The sequence below is a fragment of the Rousettus aegyptiacus genome, unplaced genomic scaffold (assembly GCF_014176215.1).
Source record: "Rousettus aegyptiacus isolate mRouAeg1 unplaced genomic scaffold, mRouAeg1.p scaffold_m13_p_4, whole genome shotgun sequence".
In the NCBI taxonomy this organism is placed as follows: domain Eukaryota; kingdom Metazoa; phylum Chordata; class Mammalia; order Chiroptera; family Pteropodidae; genus Rousettus; species Rousettus aegyptiacus.
Genome location: NW_023416307.1, coordinates 4,696,906 through 4,716,857, shown reverse-complemented (window position 1 = coordinate 4,716,857; position 19,952 = coordinate 4,696,906). Strand labels below are relative to the sequence as shown.

General features: G+C 45.8%; 1 pseudogene; it reads right to left on the bottom strand.

The window, feature by feature from the left end:
* Nucleotides 1-1,392: 1,392 nt before the first annotated feature.
* LOC107499354 lies at nt 1,393-1,646 on the bottom strand (annotated as a pseudogene).
* Between the last annotated feature and the right edge of the window lie 18,306 nt (nt 1,647-19,952).

Genomic DNA, 19,952 nt, shown 5'->3' with positions numbered 1-19,952 from the left:
GTGGGACGCTCCGAGGAGGGGACCGTTCTCCCTTCCCCACCGAGAGCTACGACGTGAGGTTTAGCGTGGATTAGGCACGCTGATTCTACCTTCGGAAGCTTCTGAAGACAGTGCCCGAGAAAGGAGGCCCACTGAGTCCCCACGGGAAGCCGTAACGGAGGCAGAGCGAGCCCCTCACAGCGGTGTCCCCAGGGTGCACGCAGCCACGTGGCAGCCGGAGGCACAGATGAAGAGCAGGGAAGATGGCACCCACGGGGACCACAGGGAGTACTCCACCGAGAGTGCTGGTGGGCGGCTCAAACTATCATATGTGGAGGGACCTTAAGTTCCTGAAACTTAGATATTAAAATAAAAGCGATGCCTCGTATCACAAGGTAAATACGAAAAGCTTTCTTAGCTGCATATATCTGTAGTCTAGAAATTCTGCTTTGAGTTTTTTTATCCTCAAGAAATCGTGAACATGTACACAGATTTCATCTAAATTGATTGTTATTTACTATAATTTATAATGACAAAGAATTGGCAACAATTTATAAAATCTGCAACAGTTGGACTTTGGTTAAACAAATGGTATCATCCATATAATAAATTCCATGTAGCCATTAAAACTGTCTCCAGGAAGTTATTTAGGATATTTAAATGCATGTTACAAAAATAACAGGCATGATATACTGCCAATTTTATTAAAAACATAAACACACACAATGGGAAAATGTTCACGTTTATACATTGTTAATTTCCTACGGCTGTTGTAACAAATTACCACAAACTGGTGGCTCAAAAACAACGGAAGTTCATTCTCTCGCAGTTCTGGAGGGCGGAAGTGCAACAGTGTCCCTGGGCGAAAACCCAGGTGTCAGAAGGGCTGAGCTCCCTTCAAAGGCCGCAGGAGAGATGCTCCTTTGCCCCCCCCCCCCCGGCTTCCGGTGGCTGCTGGCACCGCCCAGCTCCGGCCACTGTCACTCCCGGCTCTGCCTCCATCTTTACTTCCTCTCCTCCTCTCCTGCCTGTCGGGTCACCTTCCTCTTTTAGAGGACGCTTGTGAGTAGATTCAGGGCCCATCCAGAAAATCCAGGATAAAGTCTGTTTTCCTTGTAAAGTAACATGTACAGGTGCCAAGAATTAGAACCAGGTATCTTTGGGGCTGAGGAACATCATTTCATCTTCTGTCCTCCCAAATAGTAAAACATATTTTCTTTCCTTATGCTTTTCTTTTCTTTTCTTTTCTTTTCTTTTCTTTTTTCTTTTTTCTTTTCTTTTTTCTTTTCTTTTCTTTTTTTTTTTTTTTGAGTAGGTATCTAATAACTTCAACAGGAGCAATTTTTTTTCTTTCTCTTTTTGTCTCTGTTCGAATTTTTATTGAGAGCTGTGGAGGTGGGGACTTCCTCCCGGTCACAGTTTTTTCAGCCACTGCAAGCTTGGGCTCTGGGGGTCCTGGGGGTGCTGGGCATGTCGGGCATGTTCCCATCATCCCGGTGGGACACTGGGTGGTTGTAGGGTGTGACCTGGTTGATCATGGTGGCTTACTTGGTGTAGGGGCTGCGGAGGGCAGAATTACGGTGAGGTCCCCAGTGGTCAATGATGTGACCAGCACCGGCTCCTGGGTCCCAGCTGTTCCTGAAGAAGGCAGCAAGTCTCCCAATCATCTTAGCAACAGTGGCCAATGTTTTTAAACTTACATTCAAATAAACAAAGTATTTATGAATTCTTGCTTTGTATATGACCTTGTATTTTGTCTAGGAGCCAAATTAAAAAAAAAAAAAAAAGTACCAGCACAAAATGTCTTTGCTCTTTAGAGTATTAAACACGTTGTTCAATATTCCAAGACTTAGGATGTATTTAAAAATAGAAACGTACCATCATCTTCATTTTCTCAAATATGAGGTTAGATGGTTTAGAGAGTATGGATAGTACAGGAAAATAATACAATTTAGAAAATTTCAAGAGAAGGGAGAATTAGACGCAAGTAATTGGAGGAGCTCCTTGGGAAATGGGATTCGGCACAGGCATTTAACGTGGACAGAGGTTAGAATTTCGCAAAATAATATAAACAAAGGCAGCACTGCTATGATTTAGGAGATGCTCCTCATTGCACGTAAACGGGTGGGATGTGGGGTGTGTATAATGGGAAAGAAAACGACCACTATTCCGTAGGCAGCTGTGGGCCCAAATAGAGAAAGGCCTTTAACATTAGGGAAAAGGTTTGTTCCCATCAATAAAACACGCCATTAAAAACGGGAACTAAATTAAATATCGTTTTCAATTCCGAAGGGTGAGCGCTGAGCTAGGCACCTCAATGATCCGTTTCAGAGGAGGACTCTGGTTCCGAAGGAGAGAAGGTCCCGGAACAGAGTAAGGTAACAAAGTCCCCGCCCGCTTCCGCATTTATGCGCTAGTTTCTGAGTTAGATGCAGCCGGAGATGCACGCACGTTTTAAATGGGCTTCTTGTCCTCGAGAAGCTTATAGTACAATACGAAAGATGCGAATAAACAATATTAATGCAAAGCAATCAGTGAGGAGAGGGACCAATGCTTCTAAAATAAGAGGTGGGAGAGCCTGCTCGAGGGGCTGGCATTGCAGGGCAGAGGAGGCCGTGTGGAGAAGGCAGAATGTGGACGGCATGTTTTTGAAAAGCTGGAGGGAATGGATGGAAAAAGGATCACGGGGAGAGCTAACACTCACCTAGTCATCTGACACACATGGGGCTAAGATCTTTTTTCAAAACCCAATTGCGGAGGAGGAGAAACTTCTCCTCCACCCTCTTATGTTCTGTACCTGGAGTGTGTGAATTAAACTAATAAAGGGCAGGTTGACAGGAGAAAGAGTACACGATTTTTAATAGTTATGCATATGAGAAAAAAAGGGGAAATATATAAGGGGTTAGACTTGGGGGCTTATGTACCCTTTCAGCAGAGGAAAGAGGGTGTGGGCATCGAGGGATGATAAATCGTGGGGAAGAGTGTAGGAAATACGTGGGGCAATCAACGAAAGAGGAGGGATATTTTAGTGAGGGCTGTTTCTGCAGACTCATTTCAGTATGCACTCCTGTCTGTGATGATAAGGATCCCTCTTTTGCTCCTACTGGGGGAAGAGAGGGACGCCCTTCTCAAAGGACAATTTATGTCCTGCTTTTAGGCAGATAAAGGAAGGGCAGAGAACTCTCTCTACATCCGTCCATTCTCAGCTGCCTTCCACTCAAGATGACCCTTAGGCCAAACTGGAATTTTGGGCGGTGGCGTATTCTGATGTCTTTCACAATAATAATGTGTAATCCTAATGCCACTATGAAGTGGGCACAACTGTTCTTTCTTTTTATAGGTGAAGAAACGGAGGCCCAGGATGGTATTCATTTTGGCTAGAGGGCGGATCAAGTGGTCTAGATATCACTCAAGCAATTTCACTGTGACAGACTTAAAAACTTCCAAATGCACTGCCCTCATCTGCCTCGTTTTCAAGAACTAAAAGGCTCCGCCATTCTCTTAACTGGTTCCTTCCTCTCTCAAATTGAAAAATATTCAAAGAACATTTTAATAAATCAATAAAGGGAGTAGGGCAGGTAAAGAACAGTAAGATACAAGAGCAAGAACTCGAGAGGACTGTAATGATGAGAGGGAATTAGAGAAAGTTCATTTTGATACTTTCATGTACTGTCCTCATAAAAAAAGAAATAAATGTATGAAGCGATATAAAAATAAAGCAGTAGTATAATCATAGTCCAAGCTATAGTTTCTTTTACTGTGAACTTTGAAAAGCGTGACTCAATAGCTTAAGAAGAAAGGGAAGAAAATGTTTGCCTGAACACACACACACACACATCCTTAGCGTCAGAACATTATAAAAACTAAAAGTCATCAGGAAGAAAGCACAGACTGGCAGAATGCTCATTAAATTAGAACTCTGATTGCTGTTCTAGCACTAATGCCCGGCTGACCAGGGCATTTCACAGGGTCCAAGGTCAAGGGCCTAGTCCTGGTTTTGCACAGCCCATGACCAAAGACGATGCTTGAGCACACTGGCCCTGCCACCAGCGCCTCCTGTCAATCTCGAGAGGGGCTTGGTGGACAGTTCAATGCCAGAGAAGCTAAAGTCTGTGTCCACTGTGGGGAAAACCACACGGTGCCTTCACCTTGGCTCATTCAGGTCGAGTTATTACTTGAGAACCTAGAAGCCACTGTGTTGGTTTTGGGAAGATACGAGACTCCAGACGTCACCGCTCTTGCTGTTAAGAGCATTGCAGTAGTTTTCTATTGCTCTGTAACATATTTCCACCAACTTTGCACCTTTAAACGACACCCGTTTATTAATTAGCTCTCAGTGCTGTAGGGAGGATATGTATGACTCGGTGCTCTGCTCTGGGTCTTATGGGACTGGAATCCAGGTGTTGGCTGGCTGCGTTCTCACCTGGAGACTCTGGGGCGGGGGGGAAATCAGCTTCCATGTTCATTCGGGTTCTTGGCAGAACTCATTTTTTTCTTTGAGGTCATAGAACTGAAGTCCACATTTCCTTTCTGGCTGTCAGTGCCTAGAGGCCACCTCCATGTCCTCCTCCATTTCCAGAGCCAGTGATGAAGAATCTCCATCATACCAAATTCCTCTCCCTCTCGGGTCTCTCTCACCTGGAAGAGCCCAGCCTCCCATACAGGTTCACCTGATAAGGTCAGGCCCACCGTGAATACGTTCCCTTTCCTAAAGCCAGCTGATTTTGAACCTTAATTGCATCTGCAAAATCCCTTCGCAGGAGCACCTGGATTCATGCTTGACTATGCCTGAGCTGGCAGAAATTTCCAGGGTCATCTTGGAATTCTGCTTCCCACCAGTATTTTTTAAAAAAAATAGTTTGAATATTGCATGCACAAGAAAACAAATGAAACAAAAAAAATTTCTGGCACTTCGATGTAATGATCCAGAAGTGGACAGCAGGGCGTTTCTATACGCTCGACACACACCTGCTTCGTGTCTCACCATTGACAAAGAGCTACACTCACATTAACTATTCATTTGTGGCGAGAGCAACTCGACAGGCCGAGGCCACAGGGCAGGGCTCATTGTTCCTCTTCCCCGGAACTGTGTTCTCCCAACTCTCAGTCCAGTGCTCCTTTTGCTGTGAGAAGTCACTGTTTCCTTAGGACTCACTGCCACACCATGGAGGAGAGAGACAGGACAGTGTGGAACCCGGCAGACGACCCGTGAGCCGGGGCGGGCTGGGACCGAGGGCACCGGCTTGTGTGCAGAAGCCGGCCCCCTGGGTACCACCGAGAGTCCCGGTCCAGGACGCACCTCTGTGATGCGGCAAGGCGTGGGAGACCTCCCTAGGGGATCCCCAACCGGATGCACCACCTCGTCACTGTTTGTTTGGGCCAGCAGGCGGTTGTTACCGGTAAGGTCAGGCCTTAGGCGCTGACTCTCCAGTTATCTGCTGGGGGTGGCTGCTGCGTGTCCCCAGTCCCGTGCTGAGAAGTGACAGTGCTGAGCAAGGAGCAGGGCCTCTGCCACTTCCCCGCGCTCTAAGCCGACCCAGACACGCTGGGGGGACAGCGGGAGGGCTCAGCCTCCAGGGAGCCGGGTCTGAGGATGGGGCTGGGGGACAGAATCTGGACCAGGGACCCATCTCTTTGTCTCCTGAAGGGTGGGGCTGAGGCTATCGATTAGGCTTCAGCTGGGATTCTGCGCAGAACAGGGCAAACAGGGCTTGGAGGTGAGTGGTCCGATTTTACGGGATGGAAGGGAGAGAAACAGACCGCGCGGCGCGAACGCCAGCCGGGTCGCAGTGCATGCTCTCGGCTCGGCCAGCTTAACACGATGGGCCTCATTTTCCTCACTGTTTAACACTGGCGGTTGAGCTCCATGACTTACATAATCCCTTCAGGCTACAAATCCTCCCTCTCGCGGAGAGTTTCGGTTATCTGGACTATTGCACAGAGCCTTCTCTCTGGGCTTCATAACAGGACATGGCAGCCTTTTCGTGTTCCTTCCTCTTTCTACCGTTACTGCCCAATCAGCACTATAAAGTATTCGAATCTTAAAAAAATAATTCACTGAAAGCGCCTTTTTATAGCACCAGCTGGAACAAACGTCCATACATCACCGGTTAATGGCCCGCATGTGGAGCGGCAGGTCCAGGCGCATGGACGTCAGCTATAAAACGTTGTTTTAATGGGAGGCCGTTCACCCGAACACATTTGATGTGAAACCTGGCACCAAACTTGCAGCCCCGGCTCATTCAAAAATCCTCCACCGCCGTCACCTCGCACGGTTTGACCCACGTAATCGAGAACCTCTAAAAAAATAAAAAAAAAAAAAGTTCATGAAATAATCGACGTGGGAAAAGAAAAAGTTAGGGCAGAACGTCCTGAACCGGGTTCTGTCGGAGGCGCCCAGCGGATCAGAGTGAATCCTTCGGAAAACAGGCCTTTGCCGTGAGAGCCGCCCCGTCGCTCGGGAAGGGCATCGGGGCCGATTCACGGAGCCACCGTTCACGCCGACGTGAGCTCCGTGAGTGGCACTTTTCAGCGCGACCCGTGTCAAAAATGCGAGGCATCCACGACTCTCTTCTCCGACTCACGGCGCTCTTCCCGGCTCTTCCTTCGCAAGGCGCCCGGAATCCGGCGCCTCCCGCCACCTCCCGCCGCTCCGCGGTCTCAGGCACAGTGTCACGGCCTATTGTCAACGCGCCCGCCGGAGCCGTCATCACTCCGGCCTGCCACGTCGCCCAGAGCCTTCGGGGGTTCTCCACTCTACGGAGAACAGCCCGCGTTCTGAAGGGCCCTCCCCCCCCCTCAATTTCCAATTTCCTCTCTTACTGCCATCACCCTGCGGCAGCCACAACGGCCTTCCTTCGTGTGGATCCCTTGCCCTCCAGCTGACCTCCTCCGGGGGGCGGGGGGGGGGTGTTCCCTCCGCCTGGAACGTCTTCTCTCCCTCCGGCTCTGCTCAGATCGCCTCCTAATGAGGCTTAACCTGACCTTTCTAGGTGACACTGCACTTGTCCCCCAGACCCCAGCAGTCCCAACCCTCCTGTCTCTGAGCTGCTTTTTTCCCCATAACATTCAGCCCCTTTAATATAGTGCAGCGATTTACAGTAAATGCTGGGTTTCTGTCTCCTTCTGCTAGAATATAAGCTCCATGAGGGCAGGGATCTTTTGTAATGTTTTCCGATGTATCCCCAACACCAAGAACAGTGCCAGGCAAATAACAGCTTTCAAATGAATTTTAATCTCATGCTCCTGTGAGCTGAAAATGAAACTGAACAATAAATTTTAGTAGACTATGATAAACTGAATTGTGTTCATTTAGACACTGTTTTCTATGATCCTTCTTCTAAATTGTCTAGCAATTATCTGGGAATGCATTCAGTCAAGAAAACAGGATTCTAGCTAATCTCTAGAATACATTTGCACTGATTACATCAAAGAACCACACCTGCTACCGCCCACGTTTTTTTTTTATATATATATTGTAGTCTCTTTACCATCAAATGAGCACTTTACAGAACACAATAATCCCTTACCTCCTCCCTATAAACTTTAATTTATATATAAAACTATTTTGGATAAAGCCTTTTCACAACTATGATTTTGAGGCTACTTCACTGCGCTTGTCCCAATTCCGGAAGAAACAGATGGCGCGGGGAGCTGAGGAAATGATGGGCAGGGTGTGTTTCTCCACCGAGACCCCGCGGAACAGGAGCTGGCGAAAAGAGGCCCGGCTTCACTCTCTACGCTCACTCCACGTCCCGCTGCGCCCTCTGTTAGCTGAACCCGGCAGGACCCCAGAGCCAGAGGGTCCCCCGGGGCAACGCTCAGAGCCCAATCTCCAGGAGCAGCACGGGGAAGGGCGAAGAGGCAAGAGGAGGTCACCAGCTCCCAGAAGAAGGGCCTCGATCCACAGTAAGGACATTACGGTATCGATTCTGCCAGTGGATTTCGGAGCTGGAGATCTATTTCACATCGTAACATAGTGGACATGTGCCGAAATACACGTGTTTTTAAGAACAGGCTTCGCAAAACCAGTACTTACACAACCCGCCTACAAAACACACACACACGGACACACACGCTCGATTTTATTTCATTCTAGTCTGTTCTGTTCTTTACTTTTCAATGCTGGTTGCAACCCATTAAATTGATTTTGCAACCCAATCTCTGGCCAAGGCCAATCCCTCCAGTAAAAAGTAAAATCGTGAAGACCTTGCAAAATGAAGAGGCTTGTCCAAATTTACACTCTACGGGATTGTTCGGAATGATGTGGGGGTGCACACTCCAAAAAAAAAACAAACAACCCCCGACTCATTTCATCTACCCCAACTCCGGGGATCCGGCGCCCTCTTCCTCAGGGGGGACGGTCGGTGAGCGCGCGCACATCCACCACCCGCTGCCAGGTAGTAAGCACGGTGCGCCTGCTGCCCTCGGAAGGCCGCTTGCTGGACCCTGGCGGGGTGGCCGGTGACAGCTTCCGCGTGCCTCCACGGGGAGTGCTCCGAGGCCAGCGAAAGCCCCGGTCCGGCGTGCACGCCCCGCGCCCCTGACAGCTCACGGGAAGGCACCACGCTCTGACAGTCTCCCTTCTGGAGGAGCTTTGATGACTTTGAAAAGCAGCAGGACTTGTTCCCCTCTGGCAGGAGTTCTGCATTTCTCTCATTTCAAGTCAGGACTAATAGTGCTAATGATTTTGAAGGGCCCTAAATGACTCCTTTATTCCCGGCCTGGACCGGCCCGGGTTCCACTTCCAACCCGCAACGCACACACACATTCCACGGAAAAGTAAATCCTGGTGTGACCATGTTGGTGCCGTGCCACTTAAAGGGACCCTGTCCTTAAGTACTCACTTGAAAAAGCGTCTCTGTTATTTCAGCCTCTGTCTTTGAAAGCCGGCTTTCTGTGTCCCTGGTGCTATGTTTTTATTGCAGGGGGAAAAAAAATAAAACGTTAACTCTTTCAACAGTTTGGGAGCTGACGTATGTTTACGAAAAAAAAATGAAGTCAGGAGGAAAATGCATGACTCCTTGCTCGCTTGGTCCTGTATCAGGACCTCCACAAACCGTCCTGGCCGAAACCCTGGACAGCGGTCGGAAGAACTCGGTCCTGGGCAGGAGACTGAGGCCCTCGGCCTGCGGCGTCTGCTTCGCTCCCCCACGGGGATGTTTCCCCCGCAGGCTCCCAGAGTTCGTGCTGAGCGCCCCGTGCCTGCACACACAGGTGCGTGTGTATGTGGCCCACGGGCGATGAGGAGGGGGCAAGACGAATCAGAGGCGGTCCTTTCAGGAATCTATCATTCTGATGCGGAGACGAGACAGAGCAGAGACCGAGTGAGACCACAAACCAAAGACGCGAGGAGCGGGTGTCGGGGACCCTCGCGGTGCGAGGCGGCCCACGTTACCTCCGCGTCGAAGGCGAGGCCCTTCCGCCGTCTGCCGACTCGGGTTCACCAGTGTCAGGTCGCGGTGACGAATGCTCGCCGCGCTGCTCCCCGGGTGCCAAGGACGTGGCCGTGGCTGTTGAGGACAGCTGCTGCAGTGCAGGGCGTGGCCCCGGAAAGCCGCGACAGCCCCTCCTCGGCCCGAAGCGTGCCTTTCGCCACCAAGGTCGCCTCCCTGCGCTCGGGATATAATTCGGGATCTTTCCTAAAATCATCCTGTGCAAAATCCTGTATTTACTTTCTTAAAAAATTAGATTTCTACCTCAGGATAGTTTCAGATTTACAGCGAAATCGCAACGCCAGGATGGAGGGCGTCCGCGTCCTCCGCACCCCACCCCCCACTGCTGACGTCCTGTGCTGCTCTGTGCTCTCGTCAGAGCCAGTGAACCAATCCTGACCCATTATTACGACCTGAAGGCCAGAGTTTATTCAGACTTGTCTAATGTTCGCCTGATGTCCTTTCTCTGTGCCAGGAATACATGTGGTCGTGCGGATTCCTTGGGCTCCTTTTGGCCATGGCCGTTTCTCAGACTCTTTTTTTTGGGTGACCTCGACAGATGGGGGGGGGGATTATTGGTCAGATTGTTTGTAGGATGCCCCTCGATTTGTGTCTTTTTTTCTCATTATTGGATTAGGGGCTGTATTCCCCTTTGAGGACGTAAGTATACGCGTTGTGTTGAAGGATACGTATGTTCTATGAAGTTGGGTATTGCAAACCAACAGATGCTCCACAGGGAACGTGTTAATTGCATGGGATATATCCATCCACACGCTGGATGAGTTCCTTAGACTCATATGAAAAATAGGCTTCTGCTACCTTAGCTACATCTGAACGTTTCTCTGTTTTAACACGCAAATACTGTAGTGCCACCCACATGTATGGTTCTGGGTAGGCTATCTGCTGTGACAAATGACCCCCAAATTTCAGTGGCTTCACAAAACCAAATTATAGTTCTCACTCACGCCATAGGTAAGCCCAGGACTTCTGGGTGCCCTTCCAGTGGTAACTCGTCACTCGAGCTGCTTTTATCCCGAATCCCTGCACTTCGTAGCTCTTGTCCACGTTGGTGAGTGGACAAGGGAAGAGAGCGAGTGCGGAGAATCGGATGGGGGGTTAAGGGGCCAGACTCAGAAGTGCCGTGAGCTACTTCTGTCCACGTTTTACTTGCCAGAGCTCAGTCACGTAACTCTGTCCGGCTGCAAAGGAGATTGGGAAATGTGATCCAGTTATTGGTAGCAGGAGGATAAAGAATCCAGAATTTATGAATGCACCATGGCCTCCATCATCCTATGAATTTATGCCACATAAAATTTCCCGTAGATAAAAGGAGAAACAATAACTTGGAACAGGCATGTTGTTTTTCTTCTTACGGATATCTCTATTTAGATTGTGCTGAGGATTTAGGGGTCATGTTGTCTTGTCTATAGGGACTTCCTGTAACACTGACATGTCCTTAAATGCTGAAATCTGTCTTTTAAAGAAAGACAGAGGGAGAAGAACAAAGAGGTGGAGGCTGCCTCATCCTTCATATATCTGACCTTATTAGACAAGATGGCTGGGAGAAACAGCTTCCACTACCTACGTCTATAGGGAAAGGGATGAAGCAGAGTCTCATAAAAGGAAGCTAAAGTGAAAAGCACATCTCAATTCGAATTTAAATTCCAATACATACCTTTCTAGAAAAGAATGAACCAGGTCTTTCCTTCCCAAATACGCTCATTCTCTCTCTCCTTTTTTTAATGACCTTCTTCAATCTGAGCTATAGTGTGTCTGGATGCTAATTGTCTAGTAGTCTAGACAGTGATGATATTATGACCAAGTTATGCACAGATAATCACTGTGTCACCGTTTCCAGGGCTGCCTACACACATTGCTTCACTGAGCACACTTGGCATGTCCAATTATTCTCTTGATATTTATTTTCATCATCTAAGTAGAGAATGCTTACTTAATCAAACCATACGGCGAGCAGAGCATTTTTTTAAAATAATTCAAATGAAATATGAGAGTCTTGAAGCTACAAAGAAAAATGATGTCCCTGGGCCTCCTACCGTCTTGCATGCTAGGGCAGCCGACACTATGTCTGTCTTGCTTCCTTCACCAGAGATAGGTCCTGCCCAGGACCCTCAAATCCTTTTACTACAAATCATTCCCGCCCACACGAGTGCGCTTACCCAAGACCATTCTGATAAAGAAGACCTAGAAATTTCTGGAGACGTCTCGTACCTACCCAGAAGTAGGCCTTGTGATCTAGTTTCCTGTGCCCACCTGGCCCGAGGCAGGAAAACAATTATTTGGCTCTTAGGTACATTCAACGTGAAACTTTAAAAAACATTTTTATTAAAGTATACTTGGCAATACCATATGATATTAGTTTCAGGTGTACCTTTTTTTTTAAAGAAGAAGAAGAAAAAAAAAACACCATCGGGCTGAAGAATAACGGCCGCGATATCATGACATCACTTAGATCCACCTGAAGGAGGAAGGCTTTGAAATCAGTGCAGAAGCGAAACACAATACGGGTTGGAGAGTGGGAGGATGTTCCAGACGCAGTGGATAACAAGGTTTACGTTTGGCATGGAAAGAGAAAATGATCAAAGGGAGCCGGGAGACATTTGTTTGGCCGAGGAAATGGCATAGACGGGGAGGAACAGGCAGACACACGGGCCTGGCAAAGGGGTGGATGCGGGCGCAGCGGGAAGCCGCGGGCCGTGCCAGGCACTGATGGGCCGTCGCCCGTGCCGCGTCCGCCGTCATCAGCACCCCTGGAGCCCAGATGTGACCCAAAGCAGGCTTCGTGAAGGCCCGTGGCTGGACGGGGGCAGGGGGAACCTCCCACCGGTCCAGAACCTCGGCCTGCTGGCTCTCTCAGGCACAACGGTAACGAGACGCCCGGCAGATGTCGCAGGGTCTGAGCTCGACGCCCAGCAAGACAGGTGGCGCAGGCACACAGGGGAGGTGCGGTGAGGGTGGCTGCCGCGGACGGCCGGGCGCAAGGGGAAGGCTTCACGCCTACTGCGAGGGCGAGGGGCGGCTTTGCCGCTTGTGTCTGGCCTGTCTCACTTATGACATCCTCCGGCTCCATCCATTTCACAGCAAGTATCAGTACTTCATTCCTTTGTAAGGCTGAATACCATTTCACTGTGTAGGTTGCGATATATAAGTTTTTCTGTTGGTCCAATACCTTCTAGAATTACATCAGTCTTACCAATATTTCATGAACTTTCCTAGGAAAGAATTTATACTCAGACTATATGGATTCCTTCCCCCCGTCCCCCACATTTTCTTTATTTATCCATTTGTTTGTTGATGAATACTTGGGTGGCTTCCACCTTTCGATTATAAACAAACATCTCCTTCTTCTTTGTGACATCTCTTGAACACCTCCCTCTCTTCCCTCTAACTAGACTAATGCCTGCGCCAGGCTCCCTCTTCCTCGGTAATGTCCCTTTGGGATCATTCTTGGAAGGGAGGACCGCAGGGTTTCTCAAGAGCTAGTTCAGTGGGCTTTGGGAGCAGGATGCAGGGCTGGTGGAGCCTGTGGTGGGCGGGGCAGTGAGCAGTGGCTGGGGGACTTTGTAGATGCTGTATTTATATAGCCAGCCCTGTGTTTTCACTTATTAACGTAAATTACAGATCAGTAGAAAGAGCTAAATCTGTTCAAAAGGGCTACCCATCACAGTTTAAGTAAGACCAAGAAAGCATCACATGTCCATCTCGAAGCGCGGTACTGACGCCCTTCAGGGAGGTGGCACGAGGTCGGGTGCCTCCTCTCCGTCCTTTAGACTCAAGGTAAAGGCAAACATAAAATTGATCACCCAATATTGGGACACTTTTGAGTGCGAAAAGGGAAATCTGAGCAGTCACCCCAAAGACAACTGGCCTGAACTGGGAATGACAGAAGGATAAAACATCTCCAAACATCGATTTTATGGTGCCAAATCCCCAGCCACCCAATGACATGAGATGTACACTGCACCCAAGCTCAGGACGTGTAACTGGAAACTTACTACCCTTACTAGCTTTTCCTGCTCGTTTGTTTTTTCTCCCTGAGAATGACAGAGATAGCTAACCTGAGCATACATAATCACAAAATAAAAACATGTTGTTCCTTTTACCACTTGTGGAGAGTCAAAACTTGTTCTATTAACTAAGCTATTGTACGCTCTCCTACTCGCAACATTCTTTCTTACGGGAAACTCATTCTGAGTCCCTGAAGAACAATCTTACACAAATAGGACAAGACTTCTGCGCTAGGAATAGCAAAAACTTACCTCTAACAGGGGAAAATTCTAGCTTCTATTTATTTATACTGCTTTTTCCCCCCCTCAACAATTGCTGTTCTCTGTAATTTAAATCTGCAAAAATAGCAGTTATGTAAACATTAATGCATAAAAAACTATCATTTCAATGTAGCCTGCAATTCTTGGAAGGTAAACATGAAGGAATCACGAGATTATTTTCTTCTAAGCAAGGGGAGAAAGTTCACAATCTTTTTATCCCTCAAACATACCCTTCGAAGCCTTTCAAGTTCAAGTTGTTAAGCGGGCCCGAATCGTCATTAGCTTTGCATTTTAGTGAATGTTTGTTTTCCTCTGTCTCCATCGGATTTCCCTTTCTGTACCCATGGCAGACTTGTATAGTTTATGTCCATATTTGCTGATTTTCCACTGTTAGGTGTAGAGTCTTCTTTTCTCTTTCAACGTGAATATTCCTTTTCGAGCCATAATATAATAAGGATATGCAACTGAGAAAGGCTAGCTTTGAAAACCTATAGTATTAAATAAACCCAATTATCCCACTGGTTTTCATAAATTCATAGATATGTATCCACAGTGGGGAGGAGGATCCATATATTCTGAGTAGAAATTCTTTCCCAGGAAAGTTCATGAAATTTTGGTAAGACTGATGTAATTCTAGAAGGTATTGGACCAACAGAGGAGGAAAAAAAAAAGACAAATGGAGAAGTGATTGGCAGTAGAGAAATGTACAAAAGCCAAAGCACAGGTAAGCTGTTCACCTGAGCATAAGGACCCCTAGCCTGGGGGTCAGGAATGGGGAGGGGATGGGGCTAAAAATTCCATCTCTCTAAATACTTTGCTGGTGCCCCTAGCAACCGGCTCCCATCATTAGGTCACCTCAGAGCTTTCCAAAAGTCACCTCATTCACATAAACGCAGGTGTGGTTGAAGAGGCCTTGCTCTAATCACTTGGAAAATTCCAAAGGTTTCAGGAGCTCTGTGCCAGGAAAGGGGATGAAGCACAAATATACATTTCTTATTATAACTTACAATATCACACATATGGTTTAACCTAATTCTACATGGTGATGTTGCTGTAATTAAAGTCTTAACATATGAGGTTTATATAATTTATCACATTTTATAGTGTTAGAAAAATAAGCTGTTGACTGAACACAAGTTAGTCCTTAGAGTTGCTTTTAGAATTTAATTGATTTTTAAGACTGATAAACCAGCTGACTAGTAATGAGTCTGATAATTATAAAATTAACAATTTGATTTTTGGCTATAATTCAGGGAATAACTCCTCATAAAATAAAATTAAGTGTTAATTGAGATAAAGTATTTAATTTTAAAGATTATTGCCTTGAAATTGATTTCGTTTCTAAGAGGAAAGTAAACTGAATTTATATTAAAACCAAACAATTGTATTTTTACGTCAGTAGAAAAAATATTTGTCGTTTTAAATGACCACAAGATCATTAAGTTACATCCTTTGTGGAAGATGGGTCCCAAGCCAGAGTTTTAAACTCTATTTACTGTCTTTTACTTAATACAGGATATTTTGGGAATGTACTTTAATTTTCCTCGCAAAAGTATTACTCCTTTCTCTAAATAAAATTTACTTTCTCTAGTATATTGGGAAAGTAAGGCCCTGTGCCAGTCGGATCTAATTCTGTCCATAAGAAAAAATTTTAAATACACACGCCCACGTGTGTGCACACACGCACACACACACAATAAGAAACAGCACCCCTCGATAGTTATTTTTTGGACAGTAAAGAGAAAAAACCCTCCACGACCCTCCAAGGCTCTGATCAATAACAATGATTTGTAGAGTGTTCTTTAAGAATTTATTTTAACTGAAATTATTTTTTAAAGTGTCTAGCTTTTAAGTAGGTAATATACACATGTGGAAAAATTTTTTAAGGCAAAAGAGGACACACCCTTAAAAGCTGAGTCTCCTTTCAAACCTTCTCGAGTCTCCTGGTTGTCAGCTCCAGAGTTAACTACTGTTAACAGTTTTTAAAAATCGCCCCAGACATATTTCAAAATAGCCGAACAGCTATGACGGCACCGGCCAATGGAAACGCAATGCAGCCCAAGTATGCGACCGAAAATTCTCGAGTGACTGCATTTAAAAGTAAAAAGAAACTGGTGAAATTAATATTCATATTTTATTTTTACTTGACCCAATATAGGCAAAATGTTACTTCAGCATGTAAACAATATAGAAATATGAATGAGGTAGTTTACATTCTTTTTTCCTACTAAGACTTAGAATTCCAGTGTGTGATGTATATTCACAGTCCATCTCCATGTGGATAGCAGTCACTCTGTTGAACATATAAAGTTCCATAAAATATAAGAATCTTTTTTTAAAAAAGAATTTTTTAAATGCTCATATACCATATATATTGTTCTTCATTTTTTTTTTTTTGCTATTTTAGACATTGTTCCAGAGTAATACACATATGAGTAAATACATTATAGAAAAACTAGAAAATATAGAGGAAAAAATTAAATCATTCATAATCCTACTTAGTGTCTTGGTACAGATACAAGGATAGTTTTGAACTTCTAGAAATAGGTGTATAATATAAATAAGGTTTCATCGAAAATTCATGGGTCTGCCCAATATGTCATTCAGTTAAAACTCTTACTGGGAGGTAAGGACTTCGCTAAACTATAGTCAGTGTATATTTTTTGTTTGAAATGTGAAACCTCCCTCTCTCCTCTCTTTCTTCCTCTCTCTGCTCTTACCATTCAAAGAGAGAGCCGGTGGGGGACATTGTCAACAACGGGGTGTTTCCACTTTTTTCTTTTTTAGTTCGGGTGGGGCCATTCAGTGCATTTCTTTGAACCCATAACAGGCCCTGCCTTCTAAAACAAGGGTAAGCAGGCTCATTCTTTGCCCGGAGCCAACTCATGTCTTCATACAGCTGTGTTTGGATATGTAGATATGGTACAGAAATTGGAAAATTACCACGTGAAATTATTGTTTATACTTTTCTTCTCAGGGGAACCAAGTTTTGAATAAGCTTTTCATTGACGAATAAAAATCTCAGTGTCTAGTTAACTGTAAAGTGTGTATTATAAAATCATGGGATCTGTTGCTGTGGCAAGAATACCAGACTAAGAAGAGTCCATGTCAGCCCTTGCTCTACCCAGGATGAACTTGATGTATGACCTTGAGGATCTCACTAAACCTGCTCCCCGTTCCACAGTCTAGGAGGTGAGACTCAGAGTGTTTACACATTTGTCTTGCCATACATCAGGGCGATGTTTTTAAAACCTTCTTTTCAAAATAACCGTTTTTAATCTTACAAGAAAATGTGTTATTTACAAAAGATGCAATTACACTAGATACATTTTTCCTAACACTTCCTTATAGTTTATAGCAGAGGTTGACAAACTACAACTAAGGAGAGTTTTATATGTTCAAACGGCTGGGGAAAAATTAAAAGAATATTGCATAACACACAAAAATGATAGGAAATTTAAATTTCAGTGTCCATGAAGTTTTGTTGGAACACAACTACATTCACTTGTCTACTATTGATGTAGCCGCTTTCTTGCCGTGATGGTCAAGTTGAGTGGTTACTGCAGAGACCACAGGGCCTGCAGAAGCTAAAGTATTTACTTGTAGGTCTGAGAATATGGGGACGGGGGGAGTATGCCACCCCTGGATTTTGTTGGTTTCTGCTCATGGCTCCATTAACTGATTAAGGGGTCTCTTTTTCCCACCTTCCAGCCCACTAAAATTTAATTTAGGACACCTCAGAATTTTTCTCTAGTCAATTTACACCATGTGAAAGAAAGGAGGAAATTGCAAGAAGAATAGGGAACAGTTATTAAAGTGCTTAGAACATGCCAGTCAGTCCTGCAGTAAATGATTTGGTTGATTTAAAAAATAAACAAATAAAACCACCTCATGAAGTGAAGTAGGAGTAATATCAGCCCTACCTTCGACCTTTAAAAATGAGGAAGCTCGGGTTGGCCCATGTCATGCCCCTCAGGCTTGGCGAGCCACCAGAAAGTAGCAGCAGCAGCGTCTGATCCCAGGGTCTCCCCGATACAAAGCACCAACCTCCCTCCCGGACTCACGCAAAGACACAGAAGCCCTTTGACAACGCAGAGAGGACCAATCCGCATTAGGGATTGCTGGCGAAGTGACCGATGCCTTCAGGAGTATGAAAAAGAACTTAAAATGACACATGCAAGTTGAATCCACTTATTGACAGCACGTTTGGCAATGCAAAAGCAAAAAGTTACGGAAAGTTACACAGTCAAAAGGGCATGGGATGCTTTGCCACGTGGCGGAGGCGGAGGGATCCACTGCCAGCCGCCGGAGCAGCCACCCTCCCTTCCCGGCAAAACTGCCACCTGGCGAGAGTAAGATTTAAAAAATGACAAAGACAATGGACTGAGTTTTCCACAGAACGAAATAATTCCATTTAAATACAGTCCTTTATTGTGAGATCATATCCTCTCACATTTTTGGAGTAAAATTATATTCTCTCATGAATAATCATGCTACACAGTAGGTTTTCTTTTTTTTTTAAATGCACTTACTTGACCAAAGAAAATGCAAACGACTCTATTTTGGTCATGTGTTTATTTTTTGTTATTATTTTTTAAATTTCTCGGTTTGTGGAGTCTGAAAGTCTGGGAACCTCTGGTTTACATGTCCTTTGACCCAGTAATTCAAGTTCTAGGAAATGATCCTCCGGAAATAATGTGTGATATAAGAAAAACTTAATGAACAAAAAAATATACACTGTAGCATTATTCATAAAGAGCGACATTTCAAAATAAAATCATGAAATATTTAAATTGTGGTATAGTCACATGATGAATTATCATGTGGCAATTAAAAATCTCTTCTGTAATTTATCTAATGATATGAGAAATGCTCATAATACAATGTAAAGGTGAATGAAGAAACAAAACTCTTTGTATGATTGCAACTGAAAATCAACCATATAATCATACATAAAAAAAAGTACCTAAATGTATTTGCAGTTATGATTTCTTTTCAAATCAGGAATGTTTTCTTCCACTGTCTTCTCTTCCAGTCAGTCTGGACTTTTCTTCATAAATATGCATTAAAAGGGGCCTGTTTTTTGGCCCTTTGCCTTTCACTTTCCCGGTCCTCCTCCTCGGCCTGTGCTCTTCACGTCCACGTTCTGGCAGAGGGGTGAATGCTGTGTTCTGCGGTGCCGATGCTGCAGTTGGTACGGAATGGAGCTTCTGATGCTGCTTCACGCTTTGCTTTCTTTTTAATCCTCCCCGTTCCGCGCAGGCATCTATTTATGTCACTGTCATCTCTTCATGACTTTCAGCTGCTGTTTGGGAGAAACCATGTATTTGCGCGTCCTCAATGCCAAATTATTTTCTCCCGGTTCCCTTGGTAAACGGCGTCTCAAAGGCTACGCTCCTCGGAATAACGTTTCTTTCCTCGGGACCCAGAGTGATTTGTAGGGGGTTGTGTTTTACCCAGTTTATTCCTAACAGAAGACAGAGCTCAGCAGACCTAGCATTCGCTGACCAGAGGAGGTGGCCGCTGCCCCTTGCTCCGCTCACTGTCCACGCTGGGGTGGTCAGCTCTGTCTCAGATTAAGTGACCTCAGGCCCCCTTCCCAGTGCCCAGCTGTGTTTCCTTACTGTGCATCTGTTGGACTGCAGGGGGATCTACCCCCGCCCCAACACACACCTTGTTGGGTTATCCGCCGCCATGAGGACAAGAGACTCCTGGGGCTCCAAGGCCGCCGAGCCTCTTCCGTTCCCTGTTCAGTCTCCTTGACACCATCCCCACTGGAATGGGTTGAATCACATCCACCAGAAATTCACATGTTGAAGTCTTAACCTCCAGTATTTCAGAATATGTCCTTATTTGGAAATTAGACATAATTATTAAAAATAAGAGATGGTCATAAGGATGGGCCCTAATCCAGCGTGATTGGTTTCCTTATTAAAAGGGGAAATCTGAACACACACACACACACACACGCACACACACACACACACACACAATGCCACGTGAATATAATTCTTTTCGTCTCTCTGCCCAGAGAGCAGAGGGCTGCTTCTACAAGCCAAGGAATGCCAAAGAGTGCCAGCGAGTCGCCAGAAGGCTGGGAGGGACGGAGTGGATTCTCTCTCGCCACCTCAGAAGGACCAAAACCTGCCGGCACCGTGATCTCAGGACTGTGAGACAACAAATTCCCGCTGTCTGAGCGGCGCGTGGCTGGGACTGTGTTCCCGCAGGCCCAGCCAACTGAGCACTCCCCCGC